Source organism: Pyrus communis, chromosome 5, assembly GCF_041283825.1.
Source record: "Pyrus communis isolate YQ-2024b chromosome 5, ASM4128382v1, whole genome shotgun sequence".
In the NCBI taxonomy this organism is placed as follows: Eukaryota; Viridiplantae; Streptophyta; class Magnoliopsida; order Rosales; family Rosaceae; genus Pyrus; species Pyrus communis.
In genome coordinates this window covers 27,241,260-27,258,555 of record NC_142569.1, presented here as the reverse complement: position 1 = coordinate 27,258,555, position 17,296 = coordinate 27,241,260, and the positions used below count along the sequence as shown (strand labels likewise).

Sequence of the window (17,296 nt, the reverse complement as noted above, 5' to 3'; positions counted from 1 at the left end):
TAAGAAAGGGAATGTTGTTTCCCTTGCACGGCAAGAAGAATAAAGGCTAAGTTGGGTGCGGCATCCCCCTTTGGCTGGGATTAAGGCTTCTAGAACTTGTATTTAAGTGTCCTAAATTAATTAGGGACCCTCTTTGGCAACTGGAACTTATGTAGGAAAGATTTAGGGAAACAAAGTCAAAATAAGGAAATTTGACTCATGTTTCCTTCTTTGTGGCTGATTTCTTTACTTCCAAATCTTGAATTAATTTCTTCCATCTCTTTAGCAGATTCCTAGCCTCCTTTGGTCTTCAATTTCGTCCATCCATCTTACTCCAAGCATATGCTATCCATTCCAAGCCCAAAACTGCTCCAAAATGCACCAAAATGCACTTTCTTGCTACTTTAGCCATTTGGACCTACAAACACACGAAAATAGCTCAAAATACTAAAATAACTATGAACTAACAACAAAAATTTAAGAAAACAAGCTAACTAAGTCACCTAAATATGCTCCTATCAGTGAGTAGGATTGAACTCATTTCGCACGTGATGTCAGAGTGTAAGTAAAGTACTAAAAATTAGAATAAGAATTATACTATTGAAAGTAGTCTCCTATACAATGTTTTGCCATGAATCCTCGTCGACACAAGAGCTTTACCATTAAATCTTAAAGGGGTGAAAAACAAGGGCGAACAGGCTTGAAAATAAAGTTTTGTCAAAACCTTTTCGAAAACATATAACCCGTCGCCGTAAAACAATATAGTTTCCAAATAGATATACTACATACAGTATGAAAGCACTTACCATGAACAATAAAGATTTCAGGAATAGGATAAATCATAATATTTCACATATAAAACATATAGCATCCAGTAATCACAATATCTCGCATAAACGAACATATAATATCGGGTGCTCATCGACATATGTTGACACACGAGTTCATACAAAGGTATTCTAAGATGAACATGATTGGTTGTAATAATGATTTACACTTTAGTACTACAATCACGTGAAGACTAGCGCTATGCGCATCACTTACAAGTCCTAATTGCCAATACAAATCTTGGATAGGACTAGCACCAACAATGGTGCTAACACGTGAAGACTGGCTCTGGCCTGGGCGAGTACTAACACCAGTGTACCATGCACAATGAGCAGTTAACATAAATATGATCATGCAACAATAATTCGATAATTCTAGTCAATAAAACACTATTCATGTCCACAAATATAATTAAGGCATCCCATAATAATACGTATACATGTGCATCCCATAGGACGTAGCATAATTTCATAAATTCTGTCAATGCGCTAATTCTTATAAATGTTAATCTAATCTAGGCATAACGTAGAAAATTCTTTATTAAATATATAAATGAAAACTAAATAAATATATAATATTTAAAAGAAAAGAACCTGTAATACCCTAGAAAATTTAAATATATGAATTGGATATTCATAATTATGAATATGCGAAAAGAATTGAGAATTTATATTAATTCATAAAAGTTTAGTTTTAAATTAAACTAGTAACAAGGTTTAAAGTTTGGACATTAATTATTTAAAATACGTAGAACTTTCGAGGTCAAAATTTATATTTTTGAATAGAGCTCGATCTCACGAACGCGTAGGTGCAAACCGTTCGTGAAACAGTGTTTTAATGAAGAAGTTATTAACGTTTAAAGTCGGGGATAAATTGGTAATTTTAAACATCTTTAGAAGGCTCCAGAAAATTTGGAGCCATGTGACATGCCATATATGTGGCTGAGATGAAAGGAAGAAATAAAAATGGACGGTTGGGATTGAAAGAAAAGCATAGAAAGGAGAGAGGGGGGGATGGCCAATGGGGGTAGAGAGGAAGGAGAGGAAAGGAGAGAAGGGAGAAGGAGGGAATCCTTCGACCTGGTTATACCCACGACCCGACCCGATCAGATCTTTTGATTTCGGCCACCTTAGATGACATGAAGGGTGTCAAATTGATCCTTACTTCAAAGCCAATCGTTCCCTCTTCCTAGTACACCCCAAAAATAATAGATTTGGCCTTGAAATTAGGAAAAACGCACCGGGGGGTGCGACGGTCATTACTCGAGATTCCCCAAATTTTGAAATGTTTCCATCAAACTACTACCACCATTAAACTCCCTTTGAGGTGTGGAACAAAGCCCAAACAAGTTTAGAGGCGTCGGAGTTACTTTGAGGTCGAATTGAACACACCTAAATTCAAGGGTTTCCAGCGGATCGTGGCTGATTTGAGGTGTTTGCTGGATAAATTGGGCTTGGCCGCAAGTATGAAAGTTGTTCCTCTCACTAAGATCTACTTTCTGGTAAAATTTGGTAATTTTTGGAGATAGTTGATATTTTTCGACAAATCGGGGTGGCCGACCACCACAGGCGGCGGTGTGTGCGGCGGCGCGAGCCTAGGGAGCCGACGCCGTATTTTTAGGCTAATATTGCTGTTCTGGAATTAAATTTATTAAGCATTTAATGTAATACATTTGTTTGAAGCTAGATGGTGATTGTTAGTTATGTGTAGAGACATCAAAGTTTAATTGAATTGGAATTTGTGAACTACGAATGGCTTGATCCCTGTTTAGGGTACGTAGGCAGTCTAACGAGATGTTAGATGCAGCCATAATACCAGTTAGATTAAATATTCGAGAATTAATCTTTGAATTAGAGGTTGCTTGATAGAAGAATTTGGGGAATTAAGTTGTTAACTTACTTAATTGTTATGGTAATTAAAAACATGGTTAATTTTATAGGAATTAAATTGATTAGAGTTTTAGAAGTAAGATAAAAGAAATAGTAGCAAACTAAACAGGAGTTTAGTTTGGGCCTATCACTAATATTATTATTTCCCCAAAAAAAGTAAATAATTCGGGGCGAGGTGTGACAGAACCACTCATAAATCATGTCGTCAGGTTGAACCCACCTCGCAGACACCAAAGATCCTTGCGATGCATTTCACCTAGAAATGAAACCATGCCTGTAAATATATAATATACTAACGTGAATTCACATATTTGTACAAACTACGGCAAATAAAAGAACTATTTTAAAATGGTTGAATTATGGAAAATTGAGGGCAAATCCGGATTCGGCACATTGAGAAACTTAAGGAAGGACCTCGGGTTCCTCCATGCACCGCCACAAGGTGGCTGCACAGGTAGCCACTTGCTGCACACGCTGGCCACCATGCGCTCACGTGCCTTCTTCACGCACAGCCTGCAGATTTACAGGTTGCAAAGCAACTTCCAGGGCTCATTTCATGCTCAATTCTTCACCAAACTAGATGATTCAAAAGCCAAAATGAAGTTAGAAATGTAAGGAACATGTCTATACCAAAATTGAGGCTCAACAGAGGTTGGAGATGGCCAGAAAAATCATCTGAAAGTGGCTTGACATAAATAGCATACAACGTATAGTATGAAAACACTTACCTTAAACAGTAATATGACAAGAATGCAATAATTCACAATATTGAACATATTGAACATATAATATATAACAGTCACAATGTCTCGCATAAATAGACATATCATATCAGGTATTCATCGACATATGCTAACACATGAGTTCATGTAGATGTATTCTGACATGAAAGGACTGGGTGTAATAATGATTTACACTCTAGTGCTACAATCACTTGAAGACTAGCGCTAAGTGTGTGACATATGAGTTTTAATTGCCTATAGCAATCTAGGATAGGATTGGCACCTACAATGGATACAAAGTGAGCATACGGTGCGATGTGAACATACAAGTGAAGATTGGCCCTCACTTGGGCGAGTACTAACACTAGTGTAGCGTGCACGATGAGCAATTAACATAAATATGATCATGCAATGGTAATTTGATTACTCTAGTCAATAAAATACTATTCATGGCCGCAACTATAATTAAGGCATCCCATAATAGTACGTATACCTATGCATCCTGTAGAATTTAGGATAATTTCGTAAGTTCCATCAATCTGCTAATTCTTATAAACGTTAGTCTAATCAAGGCATAACATAGAAAATTCTTTATTAAGTATATATATATATATATATGGAAACTAAAATAAATATATAATATTTAAAAGCAAAGACCTACTCACAAATCATGTTGTCAAGGTCGAACCCGCCTCGCAGGCATCAAAGATCTTTGTGATGCGTTTCACCTAGAAACGGAACCATTTACACGAATATATAACGTACTAATGTAAACTTACGTATTTGTACAAAGTAGGCTAATAAAGGAACTATTTTAAAATAATTGAATTTCGAAAAACAAAGGGTGGAATCGGATTCGGCATGTCGAGAACCCTATGGAGGGACCTTAGGTTCTTCCACGCGCTGCCACAAGCAGCCGCCCTCACCTCCACAAGGTCGTTGTACAGCAGCCACTCACAGTGGCCCCTCATACTCGCCCATATGTCTATGAGAACCACCATACCCATCTTCATCTCGAAACCAAAATTCTAGCCAGTTTTTTTGGCCGATTTTCATAGCTCTTTTTGAGGTCGATACTCAACCATTTCCAGGGATTTAAAGACCAAAGGAATTAGTTTATACATGAGCTAGGGTCAATGGGTGGTTGGAGAAGGCTAGAAAATGGCTTGTAACTTTGATATTTTACTCGCTAGAAAACTGGAAAATGGAGAAAGACAAGGCAGGGTTAATACCCTTGATTTTTAAATCGAAAACAACCCAAGTAACTAGAAGATATAATTAGAAACTGAGATAAGTCTTACTCAAATCAAGCTCACCTCAACTTCGTCAAATTCCATGTTAACTCGTTGGAGAAAATGGTGGGTAGTTGTTGTCCTTCGTGCATTTTTTTGGTGTGCACCGATAGTGGAAGAGAGAAAATAGAAGACGAAGAGAGAGGCATGGTGGTGTGGTGGCCTGAAGACTCGCCGGTGTGGCAATGGTCGTACATGGCTGGGGTGTCTCGATTAGCACAGAGGAAGAGAGAGTTTAAGACAGATAGAAAGGGGAAAATGAGAGGGGTGAGAGTGAAATGATGGAAAGAAGAGTGAGGTTGCAGCAAGGGAGAGGAGGTCTGAATGAATGGGAGCACATGGAATAGGGGGAGTGCGGAGTCCCACATGGGTGAGTTCTCACCGGATAGAAAAATCTCACAAGAAAATATTAAAATAAGCATATCTAGAATAGTTAATTTACAAAAATGTCCTTGGTATTTGGTGTTTTGTAAAATCTTCATCATAACTCCTAATTTGCTCCTACTTGTGCCCACCATTCGTATGGTAGAGTACTACGAGAATATGTGCGTAACTCCTAATTCGGTCCTACTTGCGCCCACCATTCATATGGTAGAGTAATACGAGAATATGTGTGTGTGGGTGTCTTTGGGTCAAGCCCAAATAATATTTAAGGTACAAGACTTAATTAATAAAATACTAACGTAAACGGGCCTACTTGCCCATTTGCTTAAAGAATCCAACAAATAAGCCATCGATGTTACGGTCTGCAACCTGCAATACCGACAACTCACTATTGTATCGATAAACAAGTAACAAATTCCCAAGAGTGCAAAATTACCATTTTGCCCCTCATTGGGAAATGTGCATAAATCGTCCGATTTACGCCTTGTTCACGCTCACATGTCGACACGTACGACCTAGAAATATTTGCACGGTGATAAAGAGTGATAATACTCAAGTGTCCATGAATTTAGTCTATTAGGGGCATTTTTATAATTTTCTGATGTTAGAGAATAAAATAATATCAAATTCGGCACGAGACATCACATTTTAGGTAGATGGAGGTCCTCAAATCAAAATTCCTATAGACTCAACTACAATTGATCTCGGGAATCTTCCAAGATACAATCCACCTAAGGAATGAACGACGATGTTGATGCCCCAATCGACGAGGATGAATGGGAACAGAAAGTGATGAAAGTGACGATAATGATATTATTGTAGTGAAGATGAGGATTAATGACAACTTTATAATTTTGCGGTTAACTTGATAATTTTCTGTTTTTATTTTGTAATTTTAGGGTTTATTTGATTTAGTGATAGGATTAACATATTAGTATTAGGGATTATTTTATATTTTTAGGATTATATATAACATTAGGGTTTAGGATTAATTTTATAAGTTTTGGATTAAGTATTACTTATTAGGATAAATTTGTTAAATTAGTTTACTTTGTTAATTTGTTAACTTTTAAATCTTAGGTTTAGGATTTTAGATTAATTTCATAATTTTAGGATTAAGATTTTAGTTGTAGGTATAATTTAATAAGTTTAGTGTTAATTTTATAATTTTCGGGTTGATTTTATAAGTAACGAGTTAATTTTATAAGTTTAATGTTAATTTCAGAGTTTTAGGGTTCAATTTTTAAAATTTAATTTAAATGTTTGTTGTTCAATTAGTTTTTGTAGATGTCGTGGTTGATTAGGCATCGTCGGGCAGTGGGTAGGTCTCCTCCGACACCTCCCCCACTTACTTACTATTGTTGCCACTGCTCCACCCGCACTGGCCCCGACGTCGGGATCTTCGTTACCTCCGCCCCAGCCCCCGATGCAACAACTCCTTACTCCAACTTCTTAACCTATAGATTGATTTCAAATTCATGAACCGTCCCCTAGATTCCTGTCAAAACGAAACAATTTGAGTATGAGTAAAAGGTCCTCCTTTTTATTTTAATGAATCCATTTTTATGTTATTTCGTACTGCACAATTATGTGCCGGAGTCATCGACTTCTTCGATGACTCATCCCTTAGTGAGCGTTCGGCATTCTCATCGACGACCCTGGAGTAGCGAGGAGCATGAAGAGTCTGCAATGGCTTCCACTGTTGACGGAGAGGGATCCAAAATAGGTACTAACTATTTAGTTTCAACTATTAAATTTAATCATTTTTATTGGTTTGATATGTGAATTGTTCCCTTTATGAAAATGAAGGGAAATGAAGTTAGAAATGTACAAGCCAAAATGAAAACGAGGGCGGATTCAGATTCGACATGTCGAGAAATCTAAGGAGGGACCTCAGGTTCCTCCATGCTCCGCCACATGCTGCCACAAGGTGGCTGCACAGATAGCCACGTGTTGCACACGTCGGCCACCACGCGCCCGTGCAGCTTGCAGATTTACAGGTTGTTGGCCAACTTCCAGGACTCATTTCAAGCTCGATTCTTCACCACTTGATGATTTAAAAGCCAAAATGAAGTTAGAAATGTAAGGAACATGTCTATACCAAAATCGATGCTCAGTAGAGGTTGGAGATGGAAGGAAAAATCATCTGAAAGTGGCTTGATGGCCACGGTTTTCCTCATCAGTTTTTTAGGAAATCTTCCCTGAGTTGAAACAGCACTAGACGTCATCAAATCACATAAATAATCCAGAAATCAAACTAATATAACAATAAAGAACAGATTTGAGGGTTCCTATCTTCATCTTAGTCGAAAAACTAAGAACCTCGCCGAAGAACACAGTGAACAGTGCAGCGACCACTATGCAGTGCAAATTCCAAGTATGGGTTCGAGATCGCGCCTGAGAAGCTATCATTCTTGATCCTTGGTGGCTGGTAAAACCAGCCGTGAAAAATGGCAACTGAGGGTGGTGATGGTTGTCCTCCGCGAGAATGATGGTGGTCGTGCAGTTTTTCCACCATGAAAATGGTGATGGTGGTCACGGTGGTTAGCTCACTACCTCTGTGCAGTGAGTGCAAACAGAGAGATAAGAGACAGGTTAGGGAAAAAGAGAAGTGAGAGAGAATAGAAGCAAGGTGGCAGCAAAAGAGAAGAAGAGTGAAGTGAGAGGGAGAAAAGAGACAGAGAGTTGAGAAAGACGAGTGAGTCCCGAGAGTTCTGGAGAAAAGGAACATGGGGACAAAGAAGGAATAGGGTGTGGGCCACACAAACACAAAACCCCACCAGAAAAATATAAAATAATAAGGAAGAAAATATCTAGAATTCTACTTGTACTTATGCATTCGTATCGTCGAGTACTTCGAGAATATGTGTATGTGCATCATTGGGTCAAGCCCAATAATAATTAATTAGGCACGAGCCCTAATTAATAAAATACTAAAATAGACAGGCCTACTTGCCCACTTGCTTAACGAACCCAACGAATAAGCCATTGATATTACAGTCTACAACCTGCAATATCGATAACTTATTGTTGTCTCGATAAACAAGTAATCAATTCTCAAAAGTGCTAATTACCATTTTGCCCCTCATTGGGAAACGTGCATAAATCATCCGATTTACGCCAGTTCACACTCACATGTTTGTAAGAACATGTACCACCTAGAAATGTGCAAAGGAACAAATAATGATAAAGACTCGAATGTCCACGAAGGATTTCCACCCATAATGGGAATTTTCATAATTTCTCAAGGTTAGGAAATAAAATATTATTAAATTCGAGACGGGATGTCGCACATCCTCATTAATCAAATACCTCAATTAAAAAATATGTCCTAATTGAGAATTATGAAATCACAATATTGTATGCCAATTCCAAGATCAGTTGGATTGTAAAGACATAGGTTTTATATCTACCTTTTTGGTTGATTGATCATATTTATACATACTCTTAATTGTTTACTGCATATTTTTTGTGTTGTTTAGATACACCAACATATTAATCATATCATTTAATCTGATGGTATCTTTCACTCTAAAAAATAATGCATCTGATATCAATCATGAATGTAAACATTGGATGACCACTGAGGATGAATTAATTTGTTTGCTTTAATATGTAGTACATCCGAACCCGACCGAAGTCAAGGCATGCTGGCCGACATCCAAATGTGATGTAGCCAAAAGGAAAGTGAGATGGAAATATGGATAAATTTAAACTGAAACAAGAAGTTATTTAAGCTAATAAAGAGAGTGCACATTAGTGGGAAGAACCGATAATAGTTAGAGCATAGATGACAGTATGACATAAGTAGAGCAGTAGAATCTAATTAAAAAACTTAATACACAACTGGAAATAAACTCCTACATTTATTTGGGTAGATGTCAAAATCGCCAAAGATCCCTTGTATGCCACATAAGATTCAGCTAACTAAGTCCTGGAGAGACGAAAAACAGAAAGTGTGAGTGGGCAAAAACAAAGGTTTATGAAACACATTTATTTTTTAAACATACTAACCCCTCGCCGTAAAACAAGTATAGTTTCTAAAAAATCATACTACGTATAAGTATGAAATCAAATGTAATTCATCAATAATTCAAGAGCACAACAAATCATAATATCTCAACCATAGCATATGAAAATTAGGTGCTCATCAATCTATACTAACATACAAGTTCATGCAGAGAAATTCTGACATGAACACGACTAGGTGTAATCATAATATATGCTCTAGTACTACAATCACGTGAAGACTAGCGCTAAGCGCATCACATACGAGCCCTAGTTGCCTATTGCAACCTAGGACATGACTGGCACGTACAATGAATCCAAATTGAGCATGCGGTGTGCTATGAACATACACATAAAGCCTGGCCCAGGGCGAGGACTACACCAGTGCAAGCATGCATGATGAGTAGATCAAATGTATATGAACAAGTCATGACAATTTATAAATCTCAACAATATAATAGCACTTTTAAAATGAAATAAAACATGGCATGATAAGCATAATATTAAATCCAAATGTATTTGTGGAAACCATAAAACTTTATATAATATATATATAAACAAATGCCCACTTACTGGTACGTAGTCGGATCGTAGCCTCCTAGCCTTGCTTGACCTCGTACCTCCTCAAGATAATTCTCTCCTATATGTGAAACAACTATAGTAATTATTTAATTAAAACATACATGAAAAGGCTACGAAAATCCCCCATAGTTTGCTCAAATAAAGAGTTTAAATATACAAAAACATTCTAGCGACATCACGAACCCGTACACGTTGACCACGCACCACTACAAAGAGGCACGCGCCTACACGTGCTAGTAGAAATCCTAGAGAATATTCCGTCAACTGATGGAATATTCCGTTAACTCTAACAGAATACCTAAACGGCATGAGTAAAGGCGTGAGTAATGGCGTGAGAATATTCCATCAACTTTAACGAAATATTCTCCTTCTTCCTCAATTCTTCGGTTGTCGTTGTTGCCGTTCGTCGATGCCATCTGGTTCGCTGGAATCTAGAAAATGTATGCCAGATTTTTGTAAAAACTTTAAAACTGCACAACTTTCTCAATTCTCAATCATTTTCGACGTTCTTTATATGGAAATGAAGCTTGGGAGGATAAAAATAAAGTCATACTTTTTGGGAGTCCAAAAAGTGGACGAAATTGGACTGAAAATGGCTCGAAAGTCTCGGCCTTAATTCCAACATCTCAAAATCATGTATTTTCACTTTGAGTTGGCTTCAAACTTGGACTAGGGACCTCTAGGAGTTGTGTAGTTGCTTCTAAATCTTCCAAAACCTTGTAACTCGGATGAAAAGTCGCCAGAGAAGTTCGATCCAAGTCGAAGCTCTGAGTTGGAAAGTCAAAACTCGCTCGTTTTCGAATAGGCTCGTATGGATGGACTCGTAGTGATGAGAATAGTACGATGGTGGTGGTTTAAACGTCGATTTGTGATGTTTGATGATGGTGGTTTGTGTTGCAGAGAGAAAGAAATGTGCAGAGTGAGAGTGACGAAGAAGAGAGAGAGAGGGAAATTTCTGATTGAACAAGAAAGAGAAAATGTTTGATTGAGTGAGGAAAAGTAGGGAGAGGTGTGATTGGGTGATGGGGTGAAAAGGAAACCGGTTCTTAAATTGAAAGTAGGTCCAAAATTGGACAATTCTAGAAGTAGAACGAAAAATTTGCTTCAACCTATCTAAAAGAGTGTCCACCGACACTCAATAATTCGTACACACGTGTACAATTTGACCCGTTGTTAGTGTACTTTAACTTAGCGTAATTTCTTTTTTACAAATCCGATTCAAGTCTAACTCATGCTCCTGCATTTGTAATAATGAGTACTATTTAATTATGATAATAGGAAAAATAAATTAAATGCTGAACAATAATCGTCCACGTCTGATTTCCACTTTGCCAAAAAGCGCATATTCGTCATTTTACGCACTCGGGAAGGAAATTACATGTAAACTTAGGGACGAGTTGTCATATCTCATCCTATTTTTTAGGAGTCTTTTGTTTGTTTGTTTGCTAAAAGTTTAAGGGAGAGATTGGTTAGTATCACCACCAACACCAAAGCATATCCACAACCTCAAGCCAGAAGGGCTTACATGTGGCACCTAACTGCCAGATGTCATCAATATAGATTTACATAGGAATTTACAGATCACACACCAACGATAACTACTGGTAACGGGACTCAAGATGTATGGGAAATACACTACAACTGAATCTTTGTTTTGGATGGGTAGAGAAAGGTGATTATATCTTGTTGGCAAGAGATTTACTTTTCGATTTAGAGCATGCTATTTAATCCGAAAACATGAATATATTAGAACTGCATTGATTAAGGTTTTTAAAATTTGAGGTCAAGATGTTTATGAATGTTAATTTAATAATGTTTGCACATTATTGTATAATTATTTGTCCAGTAAAAAGATTAACAAAATTTTGGCTATTATAATTTTTTGAGAAATACCCCAAAATGGGACAATTTCTTAATCTTGGGACAGAAATAGGATTTTTTGAATATGTACAAAGCATACACATGCCATGCACAATTACTGGACAGAAATAGGATTTTTCTACACCTTGAAATGACCTAATTACCCTCCCATAAAAATGGGTTATCCAGAAAATTGCAACCCTCATTTCTGATTTTATAGAGAGAGAAATAGAGAGAGAGAGAGAGGAAACCTCTCTCGCTTCCCCCACCTTATTGTACTCAGCAAGCGACCTAGAACATGAACAACGGCACAAGTAAATCCCATCTTTCAGTTTTCCCTGGTTTTTTGCTTCTCATCGGATCTTTATGACTCTCTTTTTCTTCATGAGGAAACCTTTCTTGCCTCCCCCAAATTCTCATACTCCGCCGGCTACCTGGAACATGAACATCTGCATAGGTAAAACTCATCTTCCATTTTCCCTGGTTTTTGCTTCTCAGGATCTTTATGACACTTTGTTCTTCATCTTCTTTTTATGTTTGGCTTAAATTCTGCAAATTGTTGTATTTTTGTAAAGAAAATTGATTCTTTGATTTGTAGAAATGGGCTTGAGTTTATTGTGATTTGTTGTTTGGTTGCACTTTTGAAGAACTGATTTTGTTAGAGGAAATTTGATTTTAGTTGATATGGGGAATTGAATTCTAGGTCATTATAATTTGAGAATAATTTTGGTACCTTTGGTGGAGTTTTGTGAATTGAAACTTGTTTATACGGTTTGTTATGGTTTCCAATTTTTAAATTACATCTTAGTATTGGATGATAGTTGGGATGATCCCTTGCAACATATATATAGCTTCTTTAATCTTGAGATTCATATTGGATTATAAAAATGTTCGAAGCTCATGATCTGAGAATGGTTTTGAAGGATATAAAATATAGTTGTACGAGTTTTTTTTTTTTTTTTTTTTAACTTTTTCTTTACTTTTTCTGATGTGGTCTCATGTCATTTAAGATGTATGGCTATATTCTTGGATTCAATGAATTATCATATGTTGTCAAACTTAACGATGCTTTTAACTTCTTGAGAAAGATGAGTACGAAAGGTTTGTTCCAGTGGCTACTATTGTAAGCTTCAATGCTCTTATTGATCACTTTTGTAAGGCTTCTGAGCTTGAGGATTCACATTTATTATTGTACAAGGTGGATTTGTTATTTAGGTTCTGTTGACAATTTTTGACAATTTTATAAAAACATTGTTGACAATTTTGAATGTTTTAGCCTCTGTTGAAGGCTTTTGTGAAAGATAAACCGAAGAAACTTGGTACAATATGTATCCAAATGAATGTTCTCGTTTATTTTCTTATATCGTTTGTAAATTCATTACTCGATTCTTTTATGGGGTGTTCCTGTCCATTTCGGTTTCTTGTGTCTTTTTTGTCACTTTTATGACTGATTTACCATAAGGAATGCTATCAGGATTAGTGATATTTCAAAGTTTGTTTTTTCTGTACATTTCAAATCTACATGTTGTGAGCATCCAATGAGCATGGTGTGTACATGCTATGTGCATATTATGTGCATTCTCGATCATGTTCTACACATTAAAGGAGGTCAAATTGGGTTTGTGCTCAATTATTGTTGTCTAATTTTAACGTAACACGATTAACAATGACACAGAATCACGCCATATACTATTCGAACCTACAACATTGGATTTTGGGGACTTAAACATGTTTTGTTCATGCTTTGTTATGTGCATCTTTTCATTTAAGAAAGCAAACATTGGTAATGAGACAAAAAACATCTCCCTTTTCCATTACTTAAACATGTTTTGTTCATGCTTTGTTCTGTGCATTTTTCATTTAGGAAAGCAAACATTGTTAATGAGACAAAAACCATCTCCCTTTTCCATTTACTAACAAAAAGTACATGACAACTAAATTTGAAGAAAAGTAAAGGAAAAGAAACAAATCAAGTCCCTATTAAAGCCATTTAACATATCACAAAAAATGTTCATTTCCTGATGCCACCAATTGCACCGCAGCATTTCTTATACAGTACATGTGCATTTACTGTGCATGTACTATGAATGTACTGTGCATTTTCTTTGCATGTCAGTCATTCATGTACAATATCCAAAGAAAATAATAAAAAGATAGGCAAGCATTGATGAGTGGAAAAAGTGGCGGCAAGTTAGATCGATGACATGGTAATGATGACACCTTGGGCTAGTTTTTTGTAATTATGTGTAGTTTTTAAAGCTTGTTGTTTGTGTATCTATACAAAGAAAAATTTAAAAGTACAAAGTCTATAGAATTACGAATTTAGCAGTACATAAGAGACAACAAAATTAAACGCTGGAATTTAAACTATGTGATTACAACAAAGTTAAATGAACAAAACCAATCTTAGTACCTATCTCTACCACATAATATATCACAAAAATATTCACTTCCTGATGCCATCTACAGGCATTATAGGTAGTGAATTTTTCATGGTCACATGTATCCCAATGCTTTCAGAGGGTGACCAGACCCTGTAGACTTCCACAGTCGCTGCAAGGTTTGATGGCAACGTTGTCGTGGTGCAGTTTTAGGATTCAGGCCCTTGCTTCCTTATGCACCCAAAAACCCGGCAAACACAGCTGAAACCTGTCTTGGCATTCCATCACACTCAATCGTACCGAGTTGTGACGGTTGAGAGAATAGAGAAGTTTGAGCCCTTCGTGGTTTGAATCTCACCCTTGGCACACCAATATCGCACCATACACGTACATTGCTACTTGATGGCCCTCTGAGATTGCATTCTTAAGCCACTGAATTCCAGCTTCTTTCTTGTTGTCTCAGAAGAAATATTGCATCCCCACTACAGCGATTGATGAAGGTTGAGACTTTGTTAGACGCACCCCATGATCCAAGCGGGTTGATGGTCTCCAAGTTTGTAATATTGATGTGTTGGTAGATGCGAGGGTCTTCGGCTATTTCCTTGAAATTCTTTGAGACCATTTTCGTAGCAACAATGATGAGAATTTTGATAAGAATGTCGTCAAAAATAGATTGCATAGAAATTTCACAAAATTTTCCGAATGTGTGCATACGACATGCATATGTTGTGCACGTTGCGTACATAACGTGTGCATATCTTGCGTATGGCATTTTTTGTGCATATTATGTGCATATAACAAGGATACATAGTACACATGTTTATTATCATATAATACTTAGCTAATACATTGCACAACAATAAAATGTCATATAATCCCATTATGGCTGACACAGTTCCTTTCCCGAGAATGCTAGTACGACTTAATATGGCCCCGATGCTTTTGGAACAATTCAAAATTTAGGAATGTCATCTTTTCTCTAAACGTGTCAGTCTTCGTTTTCTACTTGCTTGCACGGTAGAGCGCTTCGTTGGCTTCACTGTTGAGGTCCACAAGCTTTGTTTTTGCCTTCATTAGCTTGTGGTTCCAATACTCAGCGACACCCGTCTCATAGTCGATTCTCTAGTTGACCTGATCAATACTTTTCAATGGCATCTTCAAGTCCACAAAGCTAAATGATGATGTAGGATTTGCCTTCGGCGACTTCGAAAATGGAGGAAGTTCCATGTTGCACCATCTGTGAAACTCCACGTTAAAGCCCTTGGTTTCATGTGGGAACTTGGACATGTTTGTGTTCTCAATTGTTTTGGTTATGTGAGAAGTCTAATTTTTTAGAAGGGTTAATGGTTATTGCAACTATGTGTGAGAAGCATATTTATACACAAGTCTACTATGATGAGGATAAAATCAATTGGGTAAAAGAGGAAATGTGTTGAAGGTGTTTATGTGGTGAAGATGTGATGCATGTGACCTTTAAAAGTCGTAAGAATCCCCACTACTACTTTTTTGTCCCCCAACTTGAACGATGCTTCCAAATGTTGTTACTTCATTTCCAACATAAAGGTTAGTGTGTTATCAAATCTCACACCCCCTACATCATGTCGTGCATAGGTTGGACTAGGCATATCTAACTATTTTGTAATGGTGATAGGAGCATATTTATGCGACTTGGTTAGCTTGTTTTCTTGCATTTACATAGTTAGTTTCTATTTATTATAGTGATTTAACCTATTTTCGTGTGTTTGTAGGTTTAAATGACAAAGTTGGCAAGAAAGTGCAATTTGGAGCATTTTAGAGCAGTTTTGGGCTTGGGATGGATAGCATATGTATGGAGCAAGGTGGATGGACGAATTTGAAGTTCAAGAAGGGCTAGGAATGTGCTTAACATCTAGAAGAATTAATTCAAGACACTGAAGATAAGGAATCAGCTATAAAGAAGGAAACATTATCCAAAATCTTATCTTATCTTATCCTAATCCTATCTTACCTTATCTCCAGCTGCAAGGGGGATTCCTTATCACATTAAACCACTTCCCATCTGATTTAAGGAGTCCTAAAATCATGCAAACAAGTAACCTTTTCCCCCTAGGAATCTGCCACACCTTGGATCCTTGTCCCTGCTAGTTTGTGAAGTGCAATCCTTCTCCAAAACAACCTTGATGTACCCCCTAGCCCTATAAATACCCACATTAGCCACACCATTCAAAACACACACAAGAGCCTAAAATCAGAAACATACAATTTGTGCCATGCAAGGAAGGAAGGAGAAGAGCTTGGAGCCGTCCCTGCCATTCAAGACCTTTGGGTTGCTGGAGCATTTCTAGGTGTATTCTATCCTTAGTTTTAGTTCAATGTTTATTTTAATTTGGTTTTCAGTTATGATAGACATGTGGAACTAATTTTTTTTTAGCTAGAGGTGGATTCAAAGCCATGAACAAATATGTGATATGAATTAATTTCCTCCAGTTATTGTTTCGTAAAACATGAATGCGATTTACTTATCTGTTTGATTGATAACTTATTCTTGTATGTTGATTAAGGAGGCCTACTTAGTTTGCATGCATGAATTTGATGCTAAAATATAAGGGAATTTCACCTAATCGTTATGAACTTATATTTATAAGTAGTGGAGGTTGCTAGTCACAATCGCATTAAGTAAATCTATGGCAGGAGTATCATGCAGTTCATAGTTACGAATGCCTTGTCAATGCTTATGATTTTCATAGAACTTAATGATCTTTGATTGTATCTTTATTATGCTGTTCATGTAGGGAACTATTGAAGAATAATTTGGTTGCCGATGCGTATTCCATCCAATTCAATGAATTTAGGAAAATCTGAGAGTTAATTTGTGCAGTTCACGATTAATTTGGGGCATTGTCATTCATGGTTTATAGGAATAGTAACTGGAAATCGATTCATATGCATATGTGTCATGTGTGGAGATGAACCCTCTAACTAGCCATTCACCCATTTAAACACCCAATTTTGTCCAAAGTTGTTTAGAGTCTTTAATTTACTTGTCTTTACTTCAATTTCGTCAAAAACTCAATCCCCTTTACTTTATTGTGTCAAATTAGTTAGAATCTGTCCAAACTTGTGTTTTTAAGTGTTTTGAGTCTTTTTGGTTTAATTTTCGTCCAAATCACTTTCTAGTACCTGTTTTGAGTCAATTTAACTTAGTTTGTGTGTTTTGAGTCTATTTAGCTTGTTTTGAGTTATTAGAGTCTAGTTTTCTGTTTTTGAGTCTAGTTTAGTATTTTAGAGTTTAAATTGTGTAGATTAGCATCCCTTTTAATCCCCGGCCTAAAATGATCCCTACTTACATATACTACAATTATAGGGTTTAATTTGTGTGCTATTTTATATCA

General features: G+C 36.7%; 2 long non-coding RNA genes across 2 annotated transcripts; both read right to left on the bottom strand.

Moving 5' to 3' along the window:
- Nucleotides 1-2,778: 2,778 nt before the first annotated feature.
- LOC148697052 (uncharacterized) lies at nt 2,779-5,069 on the bottom strand. The gene is made up of 3 exons (XR_015962075.1): nt 4,735-5,069; nt 4,084-4,146; nt 2,779-3,272 (listed from the first exon to the last, which is right to left on the bottom strand). It is a non-coding gene; the product is annotated as an uncharacterized LOC148697052 (long non-coding RNA).
- A 3,781-nt stretch (nt 5,070-8,850) lies between these two features.
- LOC148697051 (uncharacterized) lies at nt 8,851-9,812 on the bottom strand. Its single transcript, XR_015962074.1, has 2 exons — nt 9,676-9,812; nt 8,851-9,028 (listed from the first exon to the last, which is right to left on the bottom strand). It is a non-coding gene; the product is annotated as an uncharacterized LOC148697051 (long non-coding RNA).
- Between the last annotated feature and the right edge of the window lie 7,484 nt (nt 9,813-17,296).